Source organism: Taudactylus pleione, unplaced genomic scaffold (assembly GCF_031769625.1).
Source record: "Taudactylus pleione unplaced genomic scaffold, aTauple2 ptg000244l, whole genome shotgun sequence".
Taxonomy (NCBI): Eukaryota; Metazoa; Chordata; class Amphibia; order Anura; family Myobatrachidae; genus Taudactylus; species Taudactylus pleione.
The window spans coordinates 7,168,054-7,194,489 of record NW_028284646.1 but is presented as its reverse complement, the minus strand read 5'-3'; the positions used below and the strand labels follow the sequence as shown (position 1 = coordinate 7,194,489).

Genomic DNA, 26,436 nt, shown 5'->3' with positions numbered 1-26,436 from the left:
TATGGTGTTTTTTTTTTTTGCTCTGTTCAGTTTGGAATCCTTGGTAATTGTAAGGGTTTGGAATCCTTTGTATATCTGTAAATGTGCACTTTAGCTACAGTATTGGAGTATTTTCAGGCTGCTGTGCCTTAAGTATTATCCAGGTATTTGATTAAATGTATATTTTATAGTTTTATCATTTCTTATAAAATGAAGTACTGTCTAACTACAGTACTAAGAACACTGAATCTACAGGTCATGCTTGTATATACCGAAAATCAATATGTTGAGACACAGTGTGAAAGAAATCAAATCCAATACAAGCAAACAGAAAAATAATTAGGCATTTAACTTTTCATTTTATAGATTTAAGAAGGCTAATAAAAGCATAATGGAGATAAATGATCTATAGAAAAATCCAAGACACAAGGTGCTACATTCTAGGGATACTGCTGTAAAATTTTATGTTAAACTGAAACAGTGCACCTATACAGCTAAAGGTTGTATAGTATGTAATATTTATTTTCTGTTTCAGATTTATTTATGTTCTGTTATTGTGGTACAGTACCTGGTTTCCTTATTGATACAGTTATTAAAAAATAAATGAACCCAATACAACATGTGTCACCCATTTAACAAGTGTCCTGGTACCAGCACCGTTACAGGGCTAAATAGCTCCATGTGTCTGCCCGCCCCTTTAGCGCCTGACATCATGACCTCAGATGCATGACATTATTATGTTGCATAGAGGGGCAAGCAGCAACAGTAACTGCAGCACTAATAAAGGGCATTCTGGGGACATACTGCAGGGTACCTGACAGGAGCATCTAAAGGTTGGTCTAACAGTGCCGCAGTGGTGATCCTAGCTGTAGGGTGCAATTCCAGGCACCCTGCTAGCCAGGAGCAAGGGCCATGTGGTAGAGACAGTGCCTCTCACAGAGCCTTGCGCTCTGTGCGGTAGTACCAGTTGCACACCTCTAATTATAGGCCTGCCTGGTACATCATGGCAACTATTCTGCACAAGACAAGGGGTAATCAAATTTTTTAGCAAACATATTGTTTACCAGGAAGTGTGGAAAGGTAAAGCGATAGCTCCAAGTACAATCTATGTATCAGGGCCCAAAACATAAGTTCCATGACATTTTAGAGAAGGTCACCCTAGTTCCAATGTTGCAAATTGTTGTGTGTTACCCATTGTTGAATCTTACCACCACCAATAGTAGTGCTATTACTGGAAGTAACCTCTAGATGCATAGGGCTTTTTGTCTCAATTGAGAAATATACCAAATAGTGTGGCCTATAAAGGTGCCTCCTATTAAAAAGAGCTCCTATTAACAATAGATCTCCTTTTACACATTGAAATTATCTGTGCATGGGGGGGGGGGGGCAGATTCTATTTAGTGGAAGAGTAATGAAGAATAGTGGTGAGTAATTTTATTTATGGGGGCAGCAATTTGCAACATCAGTTCAGCTGTATGAATAGTAGTGGTGATAGCCTTTGTGGTTGTATCACTCACATTATAAAGTACGGTGCTGATTCTGAGTCAGATACAACAGCAATATTGGATGCAAAGGAGCAAATGTTTCTTCTTGCACATGTGTCGCACCACACGTGTCCAGATTATATATGTACATGCTCTTGACAATGAGACGGAACCAAGCAGTATTTAAGGAGGAAATCAGATAGGTTGAAGTGGGTTGATCCTAAAGTGGTATTAGAATGGACTTTCATGCAAACTTTTCCCTGTGTTCAACATATGCATTTACAGCGATACCACAACACAGCAAAAGTAGCTGCTGTCTAACTTTGATCAACCAGTATATGTGCAAAGCCATGTGCTTAGCAAGGTGCTATGTGGATAAATATTCGCATCTAAGAAAATAAAAAATAATTATAAACTTGCATTTTTGCACTTTTGTAATATTAATTTAAGTGTAAATTATCATTTCTGCAAACAAAAACCTTAATCTTCAAAAACTAGAATGAATACTTTTGTTTTGCAATCTGTAACATAACTAAAAATGCTACTATTTTTGTTTATCTTATTGAGTTATTTTTATTTATGTATTTTATTTATTTTGTTTTTATCAAAATGCATGTGGAACATTTATAATCATTTCTGTATTATTTCAGATGTAACATTTACAAGGGTAACTCCTTTGATGAACCTGAAAGATCATCCAATTTATTTGCATGACTAGTGATTCCTTTTCACAAAACTTGGTCTGAGGCTAAAATAAGACATATGTATTTCTGCTAAAGGGAACATATTTCCTGATAAAAGTAGAAGCTATAATTTCTAGTTGTATTAAAAACTTGTACTGCACTTACTCTTCATCTGCATAGTGTCAACCAATGTGCTTGTATTGATACAATATACTGTATCTTTTGGAAAACTCACAATATGTGAATTTAGATATATTAACAATAAAGTTGCTAAAGGGAGTTTTATCTTTAGAAGTCACTTTTAATAAACTCTCACTATTTCCAACAGTACTCTGGTGGTATTCCTTTTCAAACTATCCACTGGTAATAGCTCTCACATGCATTTGGAGTCCCTGCCAATCACAATAAGCACTACATGGCTCTGGGCCTGATTCAGAGATGTACGGTAATTGTACGGTAATGCAAAATTGTACGCAGAGGCTGTGTGAAAATATGCAAATGTCACAGCCAACAGGATTTGTATTGAAATGCCCAGCAGCGCCTGTGCAAATCCAAGCAACTGCATGCAAAGACGCACCTCGGTTACTGACCAGTCAATTATTGGACTTCTGAGTAACCCTGTGGTCACACAGCGGCCGTGGGTATGCAGTCGCAGGTAGAGACATGCACCAAAAATGGTCACGAAATGCCTGCATTTGAGTCAACATCCCTCCCCCCATTACGACCCACAAATGGTCCATGCTATTAATCACTTTGGTATTGAAACTTGATTCATGTGCAATGTGAATCAGACACATGCACAGACCACCAATAATTGCTCAACTGCTTAAACATTCGTATTGCACCTCTCTGAATCAGGTCCTCTATTCTTAGCAGGAGATAGCTAATACATTTGCTATGCGTTTTTTCATTAGGAATGTTGCATTGATACTTGTTTTATGGAATCAGCTGATTAATGCAGAAGATAAACAGCAGAGATCATAAGATCTGGGTGTATGTAGAGCATGAGCCAAGACCCTAATGCTAAATACATGGGGTCATCACAGTGGAGAGAACTCACCAAAAGCGCTGTTATTCAAAGTGATTAAATTAAGTAAAGTTGTTATTTTAACATGCAAAATCTCTTTTTTTAAATTGGTTATAATAATCATTAAAATGTAAATATTATGATCCTTGAATAGTACGTATATTTGCTATGCTTATTCTGAGGTTCAATACTAAAACATTACAATTTAGAGACCAAAAATATATTTTAAAAAATTACTTAATTTTGGTTAATGTAGCAAACCCACAACACATTGTAGATTATTGTCAAATGTATTAACTGATAATTTTCCATGTCCTAGTCCAACACTGAGAATGAGCTTCATTTTCAATCTATTGAAGATACAATGCCAGCAGACTTGATTTCTGCCAAATTAGGTACACGCAGCAATGTCTCAGCTAATAAAAATGATTTAAGATAATGTGTAAGCATATAGGAGAAACATAATTCTCACACAAGAAATTGTAGTACAATTAGTAGAATGATTCAATGGTTAAAGGTGCCAAACTAAAATAACCAATATTAAACCCCAAAACATTAAGCACACTTAATCAGGAGGATTTAAAACAAATCCAGGTCTTGCTTTAGATAGATAGATAGATAGATAGATTAGATAGATAGATAGATAGATAGATAGATAGATAGATAGATAGATAGATAGATAGATAGATAGATAGATAGATAGATAGATAGATCCTAGTTATTAGCTAGAAGTCCTTTTTTGAATCCACATACTGCAGCTGGGGAAAAATGTACCAGTAAGAACTCAAGTGCCAGGTAAATGTTAAAACCACAGCTAGCTGGAATGGCATTTGACATTTCAAAAGGCCCCTGGAGATGTCAAAAAAAGAAGTCAGACTTACAAGGCTGACCTCTAGAGCTCAGATCAAACACAGTCTCATTCAGACATCATTGTATAGCCTGTACAGTGTATAGTATTGTGTATTTAAATAATGATAGATCCATATAGCATTGGTGACTGTTTGAACTTAAAGATATGTTTCATCAAAAGTAATACAGGATAAGGTGACAATCAGTTCACAGGCAGTACTATATATCAGCAGGTTTTTGATCTCTACTTAGGCATTTGGAGATGAATACCTGACAATACACACTGTTTTACATAGAAACACAGCTTTAAAATCAGGGAAAATAATTAAATAAAAACATATTTAAGAAGTAGCACTTGAAATTTAAAATTAGTGACATTTGGGATGTGAGTTTATGAAGTTGTTGTGATAGAAAATCAATAGAAAATTTCCTCTTACCACAACTTATACATAATAGTTTACCTGGCACCAAGAGGAGTCAATGTTTTGAAACCTTTCTTGGAAAATTCTAAGCATGCAGATTCCAGCCACTCTAATGGGTCTACAGTATATATAATAAACAGATAAGCCCTAAAGCAAGATAAAATGGCAATTAGAGGCCTATTTAACAAGGATAGCAACAATACATGTACCACAGATTGCCTTCCTATCACTATTATCATCTCAGTATGATGATTGCAAATATTTTTATTTTTAATATTTTTATTTTTTTGTTGAATCTGCTTATGGAATCTAAAAGTCCAAGCTCCCAATGCATTGGGCATGTGTGACCCAGGAAAGAGGGAACCAGGACTGGCTGGCAAACAGGCAAGTGTCTTCTTACTGCTGCCAGCTAGCATTGCCAAGAAGCTAGGCCTTGGTCAGCTGTCCTTGAGAACATTATTGATAAAGTGCAATGACAGAAATTTCCTATCTCTGTGATAAGCCGCAATATAAAATCTTTACTACCACTGCCATTTTATATATAGGGCCTGATTCAGCAAGGATCGCAACTGCTAATATGCATACAATCGATTGTTGCATTCTGCGCATGCATATGCATCGCAGTACGTTAACCAGTCACTGCTATCGGGACTGCGATTGCAGTGACTACACAGATCCATCGCAGAGTGATTGACAGGAAGGGACATTTAGGGGCGGAGATGGGGGGGTGGTTGGTGAAATGCAGGCATGCCAGTGCGCTTGAACACCGTTGCATGGGCGTGCATAAATTATCCACTGCGATGCCTTACTCAGCATGAGTATTCATAAGATGAAATGAAGTTAGCAATTTATGAGTAAGGTCAGAGCTTGTGCAAGTGTGCATGAGGCTGCAATAGTCTCAGTATGTTTACAGTATTACAATCATATTTCAGCTGTCTGTAATTCTTCACAATTACTATACATATACCATGGTCTTTTTTCATGTAAGTGAAAGGCAATATCTAAGCCTGCAACAACTTTGGTTCCTATTCTCTGATACAGGATGACACCAGTTGTTGGCAATGGCTACCTTTAACCACACCTTGGTTTGCATTTTGAAAATGCTATCTCCTGGATTCCTGACCTCTTCTTTATTCCAGACTATCCTACTGAATATCCTGAAACCACTAGGGCCTTCGTCTGCTCCAAAGCCACTGCGGCACTACTCTGCATCTGAATCCTCTGAACAACTTTCAGTTTCCTGTATTTTGGCCTGCACTGCAGCCTCCATTCTACTCTGCTGCACCTTCAGTCTATGACCAGTTCTCATAGTCACCTGTGTCTCTACGTACACTGCAGCCAATGAAAACCGCCTGCTGCTTCTGAGGCCCACAGCAGGCCATAGGCATTCTAAGCAAATGCCTAGGGGCAACTGGAATGCCCTGGGCATTCCAGGGCTCTGACACTACCCCACCCCCTTTCGCGCCGCTGTCTCCCCCTCCCCTCCTGATGCTGCCGCGATCGGAGCTCAGCTCAGCTCCAATCGGGCAGTGCAGTAGGCAGCCAGTCATGAGACGCACTGATTGCCTGTGAGCCAGATCAGAATGAGCTTCTGCACAGAAGCTCATTCTGGCTATTGGCTACAGTAGGAGACAAGATGGCCGCTGGAGGGCATGCTTCCAGATAAGCCACCGGCCCGCCGCCCGCCACTGCAGTGCCCAACGCCCAGCCCTTGGACCAGGCATCAAGAGCAGCAGCATTTTCTGCATCGAAAAGTAGGTGAACTTGCTCAGGCAGGTACTGTAGGAACTGTGGGCAGAGAGGGGGTCTGAGCAGCTGTGTCATGTATATATATATCTATATATATTTTATAGATATACACATATCTATAATTTCAAATGCAGAAGAGTGGCACCATTCCGTGGACTTCAAGGAACTAACCACAGCACAAGGCTTAATTTTGGAAATATTATGCATTGTGGTGTGGTCATCTCCTTGAAGTCCATGGAGTGCTGCGCTTGTGTAAAGGGGTCAGCTTTGGTCTCTGGATGTGCATCCGTATATATATATATATATATATGTATACTGTGTATATGTATACTGTGTATATGTATATATATACACATTTATGCATATGTATATATATGTGTGTGTGTGTATATATATATATAATATATATATATATATATATATATATATATTAGGGATGTGCAGGCTCGGTTCTGCTCGGTTCCGTTCGGATTTTTTTACCGAATCTTATTGGGTATCAGCTGTCATGAGTTTTGGATAGCCAATAAGATTCGGTAAAAAAACTGAACGGAACCGAGTAGAACCGAGCCTGCACATCCCTATTTATATATATATGTGCGTGTGTGTCAGGTACCACAGGTGTTTAGAACCAATGACTCCCTCAAATATATATATATATATATATATATATATGTTAAATCCAGAAAAGAAGAGATAGTTCCTTTAACGATCGCTAAAGGGGTTATTCTTCGTTGATAAATGGGGGCCATAGATTGGTGGTTGGGTTTTCTGCTGGGGGCACCACTCAAAATTTTGCCTAGGGAATTGGATAGGGCCGGCTCTGCTGAGGCCTGTGACCAACAAAAACAGTCTTCTGGCTTTTAGCATGTCCTGAGCACAGCGCTGCATCTCAAAGCTGTGACCAGATTCAACAGTCCTCTTGGTCTTTGCCTGCACCACTTTTTTCTATTGTTCACATGTTATTCTAGGGTATTAACCAATGCAGCTGTATACATAGCATAGTTGAAGGTAGTCCCAATTTAGCATTCCTTCGCAATTACTTTTTACATGCATTATTGTGTCAAATCAATATGGTCCATACTGTATCTGACACATGGTATATCTATTATGTGTTTATCAGTTTGACAGTATATTATAATGTGTGGTTCATATGCAGTGGGACATTAAGATATTTCAGTAGAGTTGTTATTTATGCCATGCTGATCATGACCTACATTGCATTATCTATCTATCATCATGTTTTTCATATGATGGCTGATCTAAAGAGTCATGTGCACTGTATATTGCAGAAGGTGACCAGGATGGTTTAATAACCAAGTACCTTTGTTTACTGGCTTTATTTTTTTTCACTCATATTTCTTGATACTTGGTACATTCTATGTCATGCATAATGCTTGTTTATTCTTTTGATTATTCTGACTGCACTCAATTTAAGCTGTCAATACGTAGGGCCTGATTCAGATGTGTACGCAAATTCCAACGCAGCTGCGATCTCTCATGGATTTGCAATTGTGAAAATATGCCAAAGAGCCACTTGCCGTCCAGTGCTTAGAGATGCCCTCTGAAAGCATCTCACATACAGCGCTCACTAAGTCAGGGGGGTGACGAAGTCCGTTGTGATGAAACATGTTGGGCATGTTTTCCGGAGAATGCAGATATGGTGATGTCGAGTGCCGTTGAGAGTGACTGAGATTAGAGCCAGCGTGATCCAGGAGCGGGAGGGACCGTGAGGCTAATCAATTGCTGCTTTAATGTACGAGAGCATATGTAAAGTAAAGGTGTTTTTTATTATTATACTCATGAGGTGCGCTTTCTATATTTCATACACACACACAAATATGGATTTTCTGGCACTCACTGCATACTGAAGAGATCTGACCCCATTGTCCTCCGTCACAAAGTTGATGGTTACCACTATCTTCTACACAAAGTCACACAATCGGTGGCAGTCAAGAATTGAAAGAAACACCCTCCCTTAAAGAATGTAAGCTCTTTCGAGCAGGGCCCTCTACCCTCTTGTGCTTCTCCCTACTGTAATTTAATTTATCTCTTACTCCCCACTAGGGCAACCAACACTGGACTGCTTATGTGGGCGTAAAGGTCGCTAATATAGCAATGTTGTATTGTATTGTAAGTCACTGGTTAATTATTTGTTCATGTACTATGTAAGGCACTGCAGAACACTTGTGGCGCCATATAAATAATAATAATAATAATAATAATAATAATAATAATAAACACAAGACCACCATGTTAGCAAGAGCTAACATTTCAAAGCTGGCATATTTTTATCAGGGCAATACAGAAAACATGCTCTACTCACCATATATAGGTGCTACCCTTCACCACTGTAGCCTCATGTTTTTATTGTTTGTTTGCAGTTTTGTTTATCTTACCATTATGATAAATTGTCTTGTGTTAATGTTACTATTAGCTACTAATCAGCTGGGCTGCATTGGTATATTTAGCTTGGCTACTTGCTTTGATTCATTATCTGTTCACTGGGGCCTAACAGCTGTGCTACATTGATAGTGTGCAAAGTATTCCTGTTTTACTGCAGTCTTGCATCTTATTAACCATGCATTAGTACAATTTCATATGCAGGTAGATTATGCCTATACTTTGTTATTATATGCCTCATTACTTTTCATGTATTTTTTGTACTTTAACATTATGTTGGTGAAGGGAGCACTGGGTGTGACATTATCAACCTGCATCCATGGCTGGGAGATGTGCCGGACATGAGGCTACATTGGTGAAGGGGAGCACCTATATATGGTGAATAGAGCATGTTTCCTGTATTGCCCTGATGAAAACGTGCCAGCTTTGAAACATTGGCTTTTGCTACCTGGTGGTCTTATGTTTCATTCAATCCCTGAGTGCTGCCGATTGTGTGACTATATATATATATATATATATATATATATATATATATATAGGAAGGAAAACAGGGGCACTCACGGGACATAGAGAAAAAAAAGAGTACACTTCACAATAGTGAGTTCAATGTTTCAGTCAGTCAAGACTTTTATCAATTCTACTCTTTTTTTGCTCAAATCCCGACAGCAGAAGCCCAGCAGGGGTGAAGATCCTGAATGTCCAAAGGTGAGTGTAAACTAACCTAATTCTACCCCCCAACCCTAACCTTCCTTTAAGGGTGCCTAACCCTAACCTCCCCCCAAGTGCCTAATCGTAACCCCCCATCCCCAAAGCCTAAACCTAAGTCTCCCTGGCAGGGGGGTCTAACCCTAACCATCCCCCCGGGGGTGCCTAAACTTAACCCCCCTAACCTAACCCTCCCCCACACAGCTGTCCGCACCCGGCGCCTGGCTTACCTTCAATCAGTAAGAAGGTGTCGGGGTCCTGGTGTAGGTCTAATGACAGGCATCGGGATTTCGATGCCTGTCATTAGACACTTCTCGGGATAAGACAGCAGTCTTGATTACATCCGTCGACTTCCCGACTGCTTCCCCCCGTGAGTGCCGCTGTTTTCCTTCCTGTACCTGAGGTATTTCCCTACCTCGGATGGCACCGGGGCAAGTATTGGTTTAAATCTGTGGAGTGCCAGCAAAGTTTTGTATATATACATACATACATACAGTCAGGTGCATAAATATTGGGACATTGATAGAATTTTCATATTTTGGCCTCTAGTCACCACCACAATGGCTTTGAAATGAAACAAACATGATGTGCCTTAACAGTAGACTTTCAGATTTAATTTGAGGGTAATTACATCCAAATCAGGTGAACGGTGTGGGAATTACAATGGTTTCTATATGTGCCTCCCACTTTTTAAGGGGCCAAAAGTAATGGGACAAACTAAACAATCCTAAATCTAACTTTCTCTTTTTAATACCTTGTTGCAAATGCTTTGCAGGCAATTACAGCCTGAAGTCTGGAATGCATAGACATCACCAGATGCTGGGTTTCATCCCTGGTGATTCTCTGCCAAGCATCTACTGCAAATGTCTTCAGTTCCTGCTTGTTCTTGGGGCATTTTCCCTTCAGTTTTGTCTTCATCAAGTGAAATGCATGCTCAATCGTATTCAGGTCAGGGGATTGACTTGGCCATTGCATAACATTCCACTTTTTAGCCTTAAAAAACTCTTTGGGTGCTTTTGCAGTATGCTTTGGGTCATTGTCCATCTGCACTGTGAAGCACCGTCCAATGAGTTCTGAAGCATTTGACTGAATATGAGCATATAATATTGCCCAAAACACTTCAGAATTCATTCTGCTGCTTTTGTCAGCAGTCACATCATCAATAAATACAAGGGAACCAATTCCATTGGCAGCCATACATGCCCACGCCATGACACTACCACCACCATGCTTCACTGATGAGATGGTATGTTTTGGATCATGAGCAGTTCCTTTCCTTCTCCATACTCTTCTCTTCCCATCACTCTGGTACAAGTTGATCTTTGTCAGGTCTGTCCATAGGATGTTGTTCCAGAACTGTAATGGCTTTTTTAGATGTTGTTTGGCAAACTCTAATCTGGTCTTCCTGTTTTTGTGGCTCACCAATGGTTTACATCTTGTGGTGAACCCTCTATATTCACTCTTGTGAAGTCTTCTCTTGATTGTTGACTTTGACACATATACACCTACCTCCTGGAGAGTATTCTTGATATGGCCAACTGTTGTGAAGGGGTTTTTCTTCATCAGGGAAATAATTCTTCTGTTATCCACCACAGTTGTTTTCCATGGTCTTCCGTGTATTTTGGTGTTGCTGAGCTCTCCGGTGCGTTCTTTCTTTTTAAGAATGTTCCAAGCAGTTGATTTGGCCACACCTAATGTTTTTGCTATCTCTCTGATGGGTTTGTTTTGATTTTTTAGCCTAATGATGGCTTGCTTCACTGATAGTGACAGCTCTTTGGATCTCATATTTAGAGTCGGCAGCAACTGATTCCAAATGCAAATGTCACATCTAGAATCAACTCCAGACCTTTTACCTGCTTAATTGATAATGAAATAATGAGGGAATAGCCCACACCTGTCCATGAAATAGCTTTTGAGTTGATAGTCTCATTACTTTTGGCCCCTTAAAAAGTGGGAGGCACATATAGAAACCTTTGTAATTCCTACACTGTTCACCTGATTTGGATGTAATTACCCTCAAAATAAATCTGAAAGTCTGCAGTTAAAGCACATCTTGTTTGTTTAATTTCAAAGCCATTGTGGTGGTGAATAGAGGTCAAAATCGGCAAATTCTTTCAATGTCCCAATATCTATGCACCTGACAGTATATATGTATATATATATATATATATATATAAAGAATTCAGGGGTGCCTCATCAGTCTTCTCAAAAAAGCTTCTTTATTGCATATAAAAATATACTGTTACAGCACCTGCAGCATTGATGTTTTGGTCCTATGCTGCAGATGCTATGACGGTATATTTTCATATGCAACAAAGATGCCTTTTTGAGAAGACTGCTGAGTGCACCCCTATATTCTTTTTTTGTGTACAAGGGCCCTGGTGGTGCTTTATGGGTCAGTCACCTCAGCAATTTGTGTTAAATGACGTGAGTGTGGGTGGTTCTGGATTATATATATATATATATACATATATATATATATATATATAAACTATAGCACATCTATGAAACATTACCACACAGAATTGGCAGACAAGATGGAAGTTTAATAAAGTATATGACCCCATAGAGACAAAGAACATTATCATCAAGAACTACTTCAAAGGCCCAAGGGCAGTGCAGGGAAATGGAAATGGAGTGTGTATGTAGTGGAAGGCAGCTAAATGATTGATTGATTAATTACTTGGATTTGGATTATAATAATTCCACACCGAAGAGGTGGCTTTTTTGCTCTTATGCTTAAGCATGACAATGGCTTTCATTTTATCACAAGCAAGAACTGCTGCCACTGGTGGCTGACTTACACAAACAACATCCTCACAATCAAGAGCATCATTAGTGTCAGATAGTACATAACTGTATCCCCCCTCCTTCTCCTTCATCTGTATGAGTACAGTATGAGAAAATGTCAGACTCACACATACCACTCAGGGACACCCTTAAGCTGGGCACAGTAGATGATATGTCGTCCAATCCTGTGGATCAGAGTGACATATTGTGTACATCATCTAGTGTGTACCCTTGATATGCTTTCTCCCACAGGTCATTAGCAACATCGCCCATCGGCACTACTGCAGGGCTGATGGGGGATGTTGCTAACTATGCCATGCTGAAGAATGGCACATCCCTTCCCCTGTCGGACCTGACATTGGCAAGTGCGTATTCACTCAGAAACATGAAGTTCCAGCGGGCTCGATTTTCTGAAAGCCAGACCTACACATTTCCAATATATAAATATACAAATCACATCTTGTTTGTTTCATTTCAAAGCCATTGTGGTGGTGACTAGAGGCCAAAATATGAATATTCTGTCAATGTCCCAATATTTATGGACCTGACTGTATATAACACACATGCACATTGTGTATATATATATATATATATATATATATAAATTATGTCCAAGGATGGCACTCCCAATGATCCTTGTGCAAAGGATCAGGTGCCCTCCAGTAAAAGACAACAGGAGTTGTCTCCAAATATATATCCAGTCAAGCGGCACTCCGAGAAACAAGACACTGCACAGGAATGTGAACAAATCACCAAAGTTTCGGAGCCATTTATGGCCCCGTCATCAAGGTCAAAAGATATACACATATTATGAGCAAATTTATACTCACATATCACCGCGTGAGACTCGCGCCGTCCGGTGCCCGGGAAAAGGTCGCCACATGATGATGTCTGACCACCTGACTATCACATTGGCATCTGTAATAGCCGCGACAGCACTGGGAGGTAGGTGAACCGTCCGCAGCAAGCTTCCCCGTTGCCCGGGCAACGCACAGCCGCGAATCTGTACAAATGTAAAAAAAGGGACAATACACTTATGACATTTAAATACATTGGTTAAACTTTAAAAGACACAGTAAATGCAAAAAATTGCAGTCTAATAGCACAAGATAGGACAATTGATAGGCAGAAGAGAATCACATATAGACATAGAATAAACACCAAAAAGGATAAGCATAATTTTAAGCACCAAAAAAGTTCAATTTAAAGCCAAGAATACCCTGGTCAAGGCATAAACATGTTAATAGCAGGGAAAACACCTGATAAATAGTGATTCAGCAGAAATTACCATAATTTAATTGTAACTGCATATAGCACAATATGGATGTAAGATATATAGTAATATTAACAGACCAATGGGTAACTCTCTAATGTACATACCAAGGGCATATAGATGTTTAAGTACCCCTGAGAGGTTTCTACAGGAAACAGAATAGACCAAGGTTCGCATTGAGACCTCTTGGTGCCAAAGCATCCAATCTGAAAATCCAGCGTATGCTACTCCAGTGATTCACACTGGAGTAGCATACGTGATCTATCACCTCCATGGAGGGGTTTAGGTATGTGATATATGATCATGTAGCGTAAAATTGCGAGATTGTGTCAATCACTTTCATAATCATAGAGACAGCATTAGGAATTCTGTCAGGACATTATGGCCCTTTGATGGTACAGATCCTGACTTGAACTTACACAATACTCATATCATGCCTTGTTACACTAGGGGGCGCAATCTACATAATTGTGTTGTCAAGACGGATATGAGTAGAGTTGATTGGGAACAGTTACACAGTTTTTTACGTCCTAAATTGGGATGTTTTAGATGTCTTAATTGTCTGACGTGCCGCTCCCTGTCTATGGGTGACACCTTTCACCATCCGTATAGCAGGCGTAAGTTCAATATTCGTCACCACGTAACATGTTCACCACCAAATTTATTATTTATGTAATTACTTGTCCCTGTGGACTCATATACATGGGGAAAACGGATAGAACTTTAAGGGAGATGATGGCGCTACACCGGTCGGCCATTCATGCTGCCATAACCTTGGGTGGCAGTGACCAACCGGTAGCGCGTCATTTCTCCACCTGTGGGCACAATCTCACAATGTTATGCTACATGATCAAAGATCATGTACTTAAACCCCTCCATGGAGGTGACAGATCACGTATGCTACTCCAGTGTGAATAACGCTGGATTTTCAAATTGGATGCTTTGGCACCAAGAGGTCTCAATGCGAACCTTGGTCTATTCTGTTTCCTGTAGAAACCTCCCAGGGGTACTTAAACATCTATATGCCCTTGGTATGTACATTAAAGAGATATACATTGGTCTGTTAATATTACTATATATCTTACATCCATATTGTGCTATATGCAGTTACAATTAAATTATGGTAATTTCTACTGAATCACTATTTATCAGGTGTTTTCCCTGCTATTAACATGTTTATGCCTTGACCAGGGTATTCTTTGCTTTACATTGATCTTTTTTGGTGCTTAAACTTATGCTTATCCTTTTTGGTGTTTATTCTATGTCTATATGTGATTCTCTTCTGCCTATCAATTGTCCTATCTTGTGCTATTAGACTGCATTTTTTTGCATTTACTGTGCCTTTTAATGTATAACCTTTGTATTTAAATGTCATAAGTGTATTCTCTCTGTTTCTACATTGTACAGATTTGCAGTTGTGCATTGCCCGGGTAAAGGGGACGCTTGCTGCGTGCGGTTCCCATCCTCCGAGCCCTGACGCGGCTGTTACAGACGCCGTTGTAATGGTCAGGTGGTCAGACGTCATCATGCGGCGACCTGTTCCCAGGCACCGGACGGCGCGAGTCTCACCCGGTGATATATGAGTATAAATTTTCTCATAATATGTGTATAACTATGATGGGGCAATAAATGGCTCCAAAACGTTGGCGATTAGTATATATACTGTATATATACTATGTGCATGTGTGTCATATTTTATTCAGTTTAGCATGACCATACATTGATCTAGTCTAATCATTTTTTAAATGCATCTACCTTAAATGGCAGCTGTTTTCTATTTTAAAATGAAACAGCCATATGTAATTTCATGTATGTAATATTTTTTAATAGACTTTTTATATCGAACCATTTTTCTAATAGCATTAACAAAGGGATTTCTTGCACATATGTGCAATATCCAAAAGGGTTCACACTCTGATTTCTATAAAACAAATTATTGATTGTGAATGTTAATAAAAGTTAATATACCCCCTATTGGTTGGATAATTGCATTTCCAGCTGGCTTCACTGAAAAGCTTTTACTCAAATAGTTTACTACCCTGTAACAACACTGTTGTCATGAGAGGACGATGGGTAAATCAATAATGCTTCTCTACAATCTAGATGCACTTAAGCCTTTTTGAAGTCTATTGATATAAAATAAAATGGAAATTTGGTGCCAATAGTAGCTCCCTGATCATAGCTTAGGTCCGATTGGCAAAATGTGTACAGTTTAACTCTACCCATAACCTTCCTTACAGCTTAACCCTTAACCGTAACTCTGTTGTGCAGTCTAAAATAGAATCCCTTACAGCCGAATCGTATTGTTGTTCCTGGGGCCAAGCCTTAACCCCAAACTCCCCCCAATCTTGAGTCTAGCTTTACATTTTACCAGAAGACTAATTTGAACCTCTATCCTATTGTCACTGGTAACAACAATAAATACAGCTATGGAGAGATATGGAAAGCAAGCGGAAGTTTGAAGCAGCTTCACATTCTGGAGCTTGGCCCCATTCAGGGTACAGTACTTTGGTTTCTTCCCACAGTCCAATAATCTTGACTGCTTAAAAAAATCCAGTATATTCCTAATATGTGTATACTTTACATTTGAAAGGGAATTTAAATTGTAAATTCTGCTAGAATAGGATCTGATGTGAAATATGTAATATTCTATGTGCTCCACTATATAATAATATGGTGGCCTTATATAAGTAAATATTGATGATAGCAATTATGACAAATTGGAAAACATTTATTTAGCTATACTACTTTATACTTGCCAACTCTTCCTGAATGTCAGGGTGACTCCCTGAAATAGTAGCAATCACACTGACTCCCTATTATGTAGCTATTGTATACTTAAAAATAAATAAATAAATAAATAAAATAAAATAAATAATACTAAAAAATATATATATATATATATATATATATATATATATATATACATATATAGTATATACCATGGCCGCAACTAGGAGGGGGGGGGGGGCTAGGGGGGCACAGCCCCCAGGTGCCATATTTGAGGGGGCATGTTTACATTTGGATATAAGTCCTCTAGGGCAGAAAAGTACACATCCATTTTAACGCTGTGCTCAAAGGTGTAGCTCTCACAAGCTCCCTTAAATGCTTTTTCAAAAGTTGGCAAATATGCACTACTTTGATGCTATCAAATAAACTCATAATACCAGCATATGTTTATGGTTAGTCTCCTAACTATTCTGCTGTATTATAGATGAGTAAAGTTATAGCAAAACTTAGAATAAATTCTTTTAGCTTTTGCTTCCTCGCCATTCTGGACAGCATTTTCCAACCATCATAATTCTAAAAAATAACCCTGTCAAAGAGATCCAGTGAAATTTTGTAGTTGTGTTAGTAGGTGACATTTTTACATTTGGAAAGATGCACATTCCTGGACTGTAAGTTTGCAAAATGTCATACAAGGCATACAGTATGTGCAAATGACTCCTGTTGTCAAATCCGCATTTGTGGAGAAGTATTTAGATAACTGTCTGATATTCATCAAGCATTTTTGTTTAGATAGCATGCACTATACACCAGGAAGGGAGTAGTTTGATTTAAAAAAAAAGTATTTTTAAGTTTAAATAAAAGAGCTTACATGTATAGACAGATATAAAGGGTGAGCATAATCTGTACTACTTACTTTTAGCAAATTACAACTACAAATCAATGGGGTATGAGGAAAGTGATCTACATCTTAAATAACATGCTATACACTTACAGTATTGCTTTGTAATTGCCTGGTGCACTGCTGGTATATAGTAATATTTATTTGAGCTTCTATTTAGATAAAATGTCCCAGCCTCAGAATAGTTTACACAATTTGGGAAAGTGCTATATTAGTTCAAATGCTGTAAGATGGCATCCTATTGTTTGCTATACTATGAGAATGAATATCACCTCCATGGAATGTACTTAAAATGCCCTATAAATTGTACCCTGGTGCCAGTTATAGTCTTGTCATTGAAAATACAGGCAGTCTTTCTCAGTATTTCCTTATATTAGAGTATATATATATATATATATATATATATATACAAACATATATAATCACTAGAAGTACATATACATTTTAATATGTTGTGTTAATTGATGTAGAAATTTTTAAATATGTATTAGCTTGCATTTTCACAAAGGTCTAAGAATGTACGACCAAACATATTACACATCAAATGAAACATTTTTTTATTTGTGTGATGAAGATACCTTGTATTTGTATGCATACAATTTAAAGTAATATAGAGCTTAGAACAGGGGTTAAAGTGGGCCGGAATGGGGCGGAACTGCATTCTGTCACTACTATTTGGAGACGGAACCAGTTCCGCCTCCTCTGCCCCACCTCAGCCCGGAGCAGGGAGACTCTATTTGCCAGGTGCTTGCTGAGATTTTGCTACCAGTGGGCACCCGGCTCCTTCCCTGCAGTGCCAGCTGGTGGCTGAAGCTTATTCTTGAGCTCCAGCTTCCGGCTCCCCCCACAGGCACTATGAGAGAGACGTCATGACATCTCACCCATAGTTCAGTGGAGCAGCCAGGCGGTAAGTTTTTTTTTTTTTGTTTGTGTAAGCGGCTTCATATTGGGAGCATAACTTCTGGGGGCATTTACTCGGAGGCATTACTATTGGGGCACTAGTACTAGGGGCATTACTATTGGGGGCATTTACTCGGGAGCATTACTAGTGGGGGCAGTACTACTGAGGGCATTACTACAGAGGGCATTACTATTGGCATTACTACAGGGGGCATTACTACTGGGGCATTAAATCTGCAGGGGGCACCACTCCTGGGGGCACTGCATAAGGGGCACCACTACAGAGGGCACTGAATAAGGGGCACCACTACTGGGGTCACTGAATAAGGGACACTACCACTGTGGGCACTGCATAAGGGGCACTACCACTACTGGGAGCAGTGCATAAGGGGCATTACCACTGTGGGCACTGCATAAGGGGCACTACTACTACTGGGGTCACTGCATAAGGGACACTACCACTACTGGGGGCACTACCACTACTGGGGGCACTACATAAGGGGCACTACCACTACTTGGGAAACTGCATAAGGGGCACCACTACTAGGGTTACTGCATAAGGGGCACTACCACTACTGTGGGCACTGCATAAGGGGCACTACCAATACTGGAGGCACTGCATAAGGGGCACTACCACTACTGGGGGAATTGCATAAAGGGCTCCACTACTGGGAGCACAGCATAAGGGGCACCACTACTGTGGGCACTGCATAAGGGGCACTACCACTACTTTTGGGCACTGCATAAGGGGTACTACCACTACTGTGGACACTGCATAAGGGGCACTACCACTACTGTGGACACTGCATAAGGGGCTCCACTACAATGGGCATTGCATATGGGGCACTACTGCTGTGGGCATTGTAGAAGGGGCACTGCTACTGTGGGAATTATGTGTATTAGGGGCAATACTACTGTGGGTGTTTTGTATAAGGGGCACAAATGTGATCATTGTGTAAAAGGGGCACTGCTGTGTGTCATACATGAATAAGGGACATTACTATGTGGTGTAATGTGAATCATGGGTGAATCAAGATTGTGCTACTGTGTGGCATAATTTGAAATGGGAATACTATTGTGTGACCACGCCCTTTCTTTTAAGACCACACCCCTTTTTCTGGTATGCACGCGCTGTCCCTTTTAAAAAAAAATGCTGAGGGGGAGGGTGAGTTCTACCACTTCTCTATGACCACAAAGCAATAACATTTTTTATTGATTGTGATGTCCTAAAATGTGATTGAATATTGTCTGTTAATCTAGCAAAAACCTACAAGTCCTATAAGCACAAAGTCTGTTTGACAAGTGCTGACATCACCTTTAAGTAGTTAGTGACCATACTGTTCTTCATATGCTCAAATTAACCCTCATCATTTCATTTTTACATCTTAGACACTGCAGCTCAAAAATTGCTATAGTAATCTCGTCCCCTTTTATAGTTATTTACATAATAGTTATATAGTATTGTCTGTTCTTAATTTAATTTGACAAGTCTCATAAGAATAGGCTTGGTAAACCCTGCTGGTAAGGAGAACACATGGCAAAGTACTAGTACTGTAAAGCCATTTGATTGGTGGAGCCCTTAACATGTGAAATGTTTGTATATAGCATGTATGTGTTTTTTGCAATACAATATTGGCTAGAAACTTTAAAAAAAAAATGCAATCTAGACTAGCACAGACATTAATCAATCTTTGTTTTTATTTGTAAAGAACAGTATAGAGAATTATTGATAAGCTAACTGTTTAAGCACCAACCGATTTAAAGAGTTCAAACCTAAATTTTATATAAATATGATTTTTTTATTGTGAATATACATAAATACCTCTCATGCCAGCTGAAATACATAAATGCCTCTCATGCCAACTGATTAATACTGTCCACTCCCGCCCTCACGATTTTGCCCATGCTGCTCCCCACTCTCTATCTCCCCATCAGACTCTCCATCTCTCTAGAATCCTTCTAACAGGCTCTCAAGACCCACTACTTCATCAAAGTCTTCAATCTCTAATCTTAACCCACTGCTACATGATCCTTCCTCCCTGTATACCCCATCTGTGTCATGCCTGTTTGTCTGCCTCTCCTATTTAGAATGTAAGCACTTATGAGCAGGGCCCTCTACCATTTTGTGCTTCTCTTTACTTTCATCTACTCCTTAGTCCCCACTAGTGCAGCTAACACTTGGATGCTTATGCCCTATTGCTTATTTGAGTGTTATAATCGCTAATGCAGCAATGTATATACAGTAAACTATGTCTTTGTCCTGCATTGTACTGTAATGTAAGTTACTGGCTTCTTGTTCACTTAATTGTTTATGTACTTTGTAAGGCACTGCGGAACACTTGTGGAAAAGTTGGACGACACCCCAACTGTGAACTGTTCTACAACTTTTCAGTCATCTGATTTTATATATCCTGATTTCTTATGTGTTTCATCTAAAGACTGAACAGTTACAAAATATATTATTTAGTACTAATATGTCAGTAAAAAAAAATTAGTTTGATAGTTTATCAGACTTTGATAAGATTCCATCTTTCTCAACAGAAACCAAGGAGCTGATGGTCTCCATTCTCATTACTTCTACTATGTCTACCTCTATGCCGAAGGAAGGTGATTATCGGAGCTACTTATGAAACAGGCTCTCTGAAGCTGAGCACCAAATGGCATAGGGGAAATCACCTCTGTTTGGCTGTGGGAGTGCTGATCATTTTATTGGAGATTGTACTTTATTTAAACCCAGGAAAGATGACCAGCCTCAAAGTCCTGGGCCTCAAGTTAGCAATTCACCTTGTAAGCCTATTTGTGCTGCAGACTCCGTAATTCCTGATAGAGGTGCCGAGGTTCCCCAGAAGGAGCCAGTTATTTATAATTGGGCTCCCATCACTAAAGGACCAAATCTAAAATTTGGGAACTGCTTACATAAAGACTCTCATATTACCAGCAAGGGTTCAGTTCTTTTGTTTGCAGGAAAAACATCCAATATTTAAATCAATGTCTTGACCTTGACTGTATCTACAGAGAATTTGTAGTACCGACACCTATTGAAGTGTTTGATGTATGCACTCCTGAAGGAGTTTCAGATGTCTCAATTGTCCAGACCTCAGTAGGGGACTTCGATGTACAAACCTCTGAAGATTTATCTGAAGTACCACTCCCATAAAGGGAGTTCGATGTACAAACCTTAAATGAGGAGTCCATTGTTCCAACTCCTGCAGGGGTTCCCAGTATGCCAGTTGTCCACATTCCAAAAGGGGAGTTCCATGTATCACCTTCAGTAAAGGTGCCTGATGTATTACCCTCAGATGAGGTCTCCATAGTACTGCTCCCTGGAGGGGAGTTTGATGTACCAACCTCTGAAGAGAGGTCTGAAGTACCGACACCAGAAAGGGAATCTTATATATCGACCTCAGAAAAGGTGCCTAATATATTACCCTCAAAAGTGGTCTCTGTAGTACCGCTCCCAGGAGGGGAGATTGATGTACTGACCTCAGAGGAGAGTGTGAAGTACTGACATCAGCAAGGGAGTTTGATTTACAGACCCTGAGGGAGAAGTCTGAAGTTCCATTGCCAAGAGGAAAGTCTGATGTATCTACCCCAACTGGGGATCCTCAATCTGTCATGCCTGATCAAGAACTGGATTGCCTTATGTTTGACGGGAAGTTGGAACAATTTCAAGATCTCATGCTTCAGTGCCAGGAGCTTCCTCCAGATCTTTCTCAGTCTGAAAAAAATGGTGTTCCTGCTTTCGGCATTTAAGGAGAAGCTAAGAAATGGGCTGAGCCCTATATTAGAACTAATAATGCCATTCTTTATAATCTAGATTCATTTGTCTGTGCTGTCCTTATGATATTTGGAGGTCTGGAAATAGTGATTCTGAGCCTATCCAAATCAAGATCAGCTAAGACTTTTAAGAACCAGCCAGCAAGTCTCGACCTCCTCAAGAGTGTTGCATCTCCTCATCTCCACAGTAGACTCTTCCTACTTATCTCCACTTTGGATGTATGTTACTTTATCCTGAGAATAAATCTTATATGAATTCAGATTGGAGGAACCATCAGCTTCTCAATCTGTGAAGTAAACCATCCTTAATAAAAAGGGTATGGTTCTGCATATTGAGGATGACACTAGTTCTGATTATGACACTGCAGCAGATGAAAGATTCCTAAGGGACATTCCTGTGGACAATAGCAACATCTTTATGATCTCCATTGCTAAGCCTAAACAGGTGGGGAAGAAGAAGATAAATCGTAGGAGACACTGATCATTCTCTATTTACACCAAGATTCTTGCTCCCTTCCTGACATTGGGGTGTCCAGAGTCCACCCTCACAGGGGGGTACTGTTAGGAGCCGCAGCTTGCATATCATCTTGGTGGCAGGTCCCAGCTATTGTTGTGGCTATTGCAGGCAGCTGGAAATCCTGTCTTGTCTGTGTACTGCTCATAGCCTGTCATTCCTGCCTGTCTGTGTGCAGATCTCAGTTGCTCACTAATTAATCATCTGTCTCTCTGCAGAGCTCAGGTGCACACTAGCCTGTGATTAGGAAAAGCTCTATGCAGGAAATGGCTCTGATTGGACCCTGCATCTATTAAATTATAGCCAGTGAGCTAGTTATGCTGTCTGACTACCAGTGGATGTTGCTCTGTTCACAGTTACCTGAGTTCTTGCTGGTCTATCAAGTTTTACTGTTATGGTATCCTGATCCTGTCAGCCACTGGGCCGCATCTTGTCAAGTACTTTTCAGCTGCCTCAGCCACACCTCGGCCACTGGGCTGCATCTTGCCCAACACATATTGGTTGCCTCAGCCACTGGGCAACTTCTTACCAAGTTCAACTCAGCTCTTAAAGCTGCACTTTGGCCACTGGGCTGCACCTTGCCAAGTACATCTCAGCTCTCAAAGCTGCACCTCAGTCACTGGGCTGCATCATGCCAAATACTTCTCGGCTGCCTCAGCCTCACCTCGGCCACTGGGCTGCATCTTGCCAAGTACATCTCAGCTGCCCCAGCAGCACCTCGGCCACTGGGCCACATCTTGTCAGGTACATCTCAGCTCTCAAAGCTGCACCTCGGCCATCTTGGCCACATCCAGTACCCAGTCCTTCTTTGTTATGTCTGTCTGGTCTGTTTCTTGTTTAGTCTGTCCAGTCCAGGTCCATGTATTCTTGTCTATTTTACTCCTTGTCTAGTCTTGAAATCCTGCAATATACTACAGTCCTGGTCATTCCTGCTCTTAGTCCCTAGACATACCCAGACCATTTACATTTTTGCTGCTAGTGCACCCTGTTGATACCTGTTAGTGTCACATTCTGCAGCCACACTCCAGCTAGTCCCCATCGTGGAAGGACTGCCACATCATTACCTTGTCTAGTGCTCAGACAGCAGTCCTGCGGTCTAATCTCCATGTGAGAACCATAACAGGTATATTCTCATAGAACATTATGCTGTGTCTTGCTAGTAAAAGCACTGCCCTTTTAAATATCGGACACAAACATAAACAGTGTTGGGCTTTACAACATGACACTTTGTAAATAAACCCCTTGTTGGTTTAAAGACTACAAGGAAGTCTTTTTGTGTGTGGAGGGCATTTAACAGTGTGTTAGCAGCCCAAAAACATCATGTAACTAGGAATGGATGTAAGGAGAGTGGATGATAGATGCAGATGTCACAAAGAGAAGGGACATACAGTAAACAGGTGTGTCAGCCGAAGTATTTTGTATTGTATTAAGTAAAATATAAGCTATTACTCTATGGACTGACAGAACAGTGCTGCAACAAAGGAACATGTTGTGAGGAAAATTAGTCTAGCAGCTGCATTCATAATAGATTGTTGAGAAATAGCCTGGTTAGGGGAAGACCATGGATAAAAGATTATCCAGTGTCTTTTGAAAGACATGTCATAATTCTGTAAATTCTTTTTCAGTTCTGAGTCAATGATAATACCTTCTGTAGGTATGTATTTGAAGTGTAGGGTTTGTCATTTTGTCAAGACAAATAAAGATGTTAGGTAGGTTATTTCTATTTGCTGATGGGAATACTATTAGTTTTCTTTTTGAAAGATGGAGATGACATCCAGGACCAAATGACAGAAAGACATTCAGATACATGGACCAACAGAGAAGGTTGTATATTTGGAGAGAGATGTCAGATAAGGTGAATCCAGAGAAAAACACACAGAAAGAGTGATCTGGTAAGTAGAATGAGAATCATGATAGAACAGTTTCATAGACATAGGAATTGTACTGTTTTTATAAGAAGAGACTGGTCAATAGTGTCAAATGAAGCAGATCATCTCCAGGAGTATTACAAGGAAGTAAAGGTATTTAGATTTAGCTGTGATGAAATCATTGACCAGTGCAGTCTTTGTGGCATGTTAGGAATGAAATCTGGACTTAATTGGGTCCAGTAGGTTGTGTGCGGAAAGAAAGTGTTGTAAGAGAATGTAGATGTGCCTTTCAATGAGTTTTGAGGGTCAATGAAACTGCATGAAAACATGTTCACCTTATTTAGTTTATTTAAATTTTAAGAATTTTTCACTTTATAGAGAATAGGATGTATACAAGCTTTAAGAACATTTACAGCAAACACAAGCTTTTATAAACAACCTGGACATTAACTTGGGCCAATTTCACTTGTAATAAATAATAATCATCATTAAGTGCAGAAATAGAAAATAATTTGCATTTGCATTGTGTCAAAGCTGATAAAATAATACCAAAATAAATTTTAAAGAAAAACAGATATTACAAATAATATTCCATCATCACACTGTAATAGTAAATCCAATCCATAGTGTTCGAAGTTGCTGATATTTTTATACCTTGCATCCATCCATTAGCAGCAATTGCTTTCTGAATTTCCCTATTACAGTTAAAATTGCTGAGTAAAAAGCTGTAACCCACTGCTTTACTAAGGTTGCATATGTAATATACCAAAATAACTATTCGGTAAGTTTTGACAGTGGTTTCCGTCAATCCAATGTAGCATTTACATTTTAACAGGGAATTTAATTGGAATTCATTTTGCTTTGATGTATTTGCCTTGTACTCAGTAGCAAGGAGGAAAGTGATTTTGTCAGCCATCGGATATAGGGAAATGCATCTTTGAAGTACTGTAACTGTTCTCAGTATGCAGTATAAATCAACTGGATATCTATATATACAGTAACTAGAGTAAGTTAGCAAAATATATTGTAATCATTTTCCAAAGTAAAAAAAAAATGGCATATGTTTCTTTTGAGGCAAGTTTCTAAAGAGCAATATTTACTAGAATCTTAGAAATCATTTTCAGCTTTTAGACCCGAACACCTGTTGATAAAATACATTTCCACAAATCAAGTTTGTGATATTTGACATAGCTATTTAAATGTTTAGCAGGGGGTAAATTAAAGCAAACATTTGCTATTCTATGCCACTTGGTGCCAAAATTAAAGCTTAAAATGTATTTCTGCAATTTAGGCATTATCTTTACTAAATTACATTTTCAAATTAATTTTAGTGGTGTGAGATATTCAGCAATACACTTTTCAATCAAACTACATTTAGTAGCATTTTGCTATTGATGATTGGGCATTCAGGCCCCTTATTATGCCCTTATACAATACTATTTTATACAAGCACATTAAGCAGTCTGTATGAAATGAGTAATAATACATTTCTAGCTGTTTGACAGGACATTCTAATTTTACAATTAGAATTTTTCTCTCCATAAAACTAAAGTTCACAAATCATCATATGGACCTTGAGGTAGTACGCTACACTACCATTTAATACAGCTAAACAATAATCCTAAAATGACAAATGCATATAATATTTTTGAAACATATTTTTTATTTTGCTATTTGTCTTCTACATAACACCATCTTTACTGTGTGTATTTTATGCCTTAATGTCCAGATCTTATATCTGCATTGTTCAATGTAAAGTAACTTCAGATTAATTGGAATCTTATTAAAATAAATATTATATATTTGTTATAAATGTTGAAATAATGAAAAGTAATTGGTTCGCTCTCCTGAATTTCAGAATACCCAAAAAATGTAAACTGTAAAGCATAAAACAAAGGTAGATTTTATTTTTTACATTATTCTACAATATTTTATTTTACTCACTTAACTCATAGGGTAAACTGGGTTAATAAGTGTTCACAGTTAGGGGAAATCTGAAAATTATCTATTCAGTGGCTCCTTGCCCCAAAATCTATTAAAGCACATATATAATAACATCACACTGACAATGTAGAATTGGTTTGTAGAATATGTTAATTATAATATATTAGTTTTCTGTTTAAAAGGAACATTATCTAAAATTTGTATATATTCGGAAAAAAAATAATGAACCCAAAGTTTATTTGTTCATAGGGATAAGTGATTGTTTACTGTATTATTCAAGTATTAACACAATATTCTTATTTCTGTGAAATTGAATTAAGAGAAAAAATTTGGTATGGAAAATATGTTTGTAGTAATACTTTTATATCATTGACATAGCTTCAATTTGTTTATATTTATTTTAGTTGTTTTATTTTAAAATTGCACTTCACTAGTTTGGCTATG

The 26,436-nt window shown here is 39.0% G+C and overlaps 1 protein-coding gene across 1 annotated transcript in view; it reads right to left on the bottom strand.

Annotated features, from left to right (window-relative positions):
• CSMD1 (CUB and Sushi multiple domains 1) overlaps positions 1-26,436 on the bottom strand; it is a 1,974,400-nt gene that overhangs the window by 529,299 nt on the left and 1,418,665 nt on the right. The window lies entirely within an intron of this gene.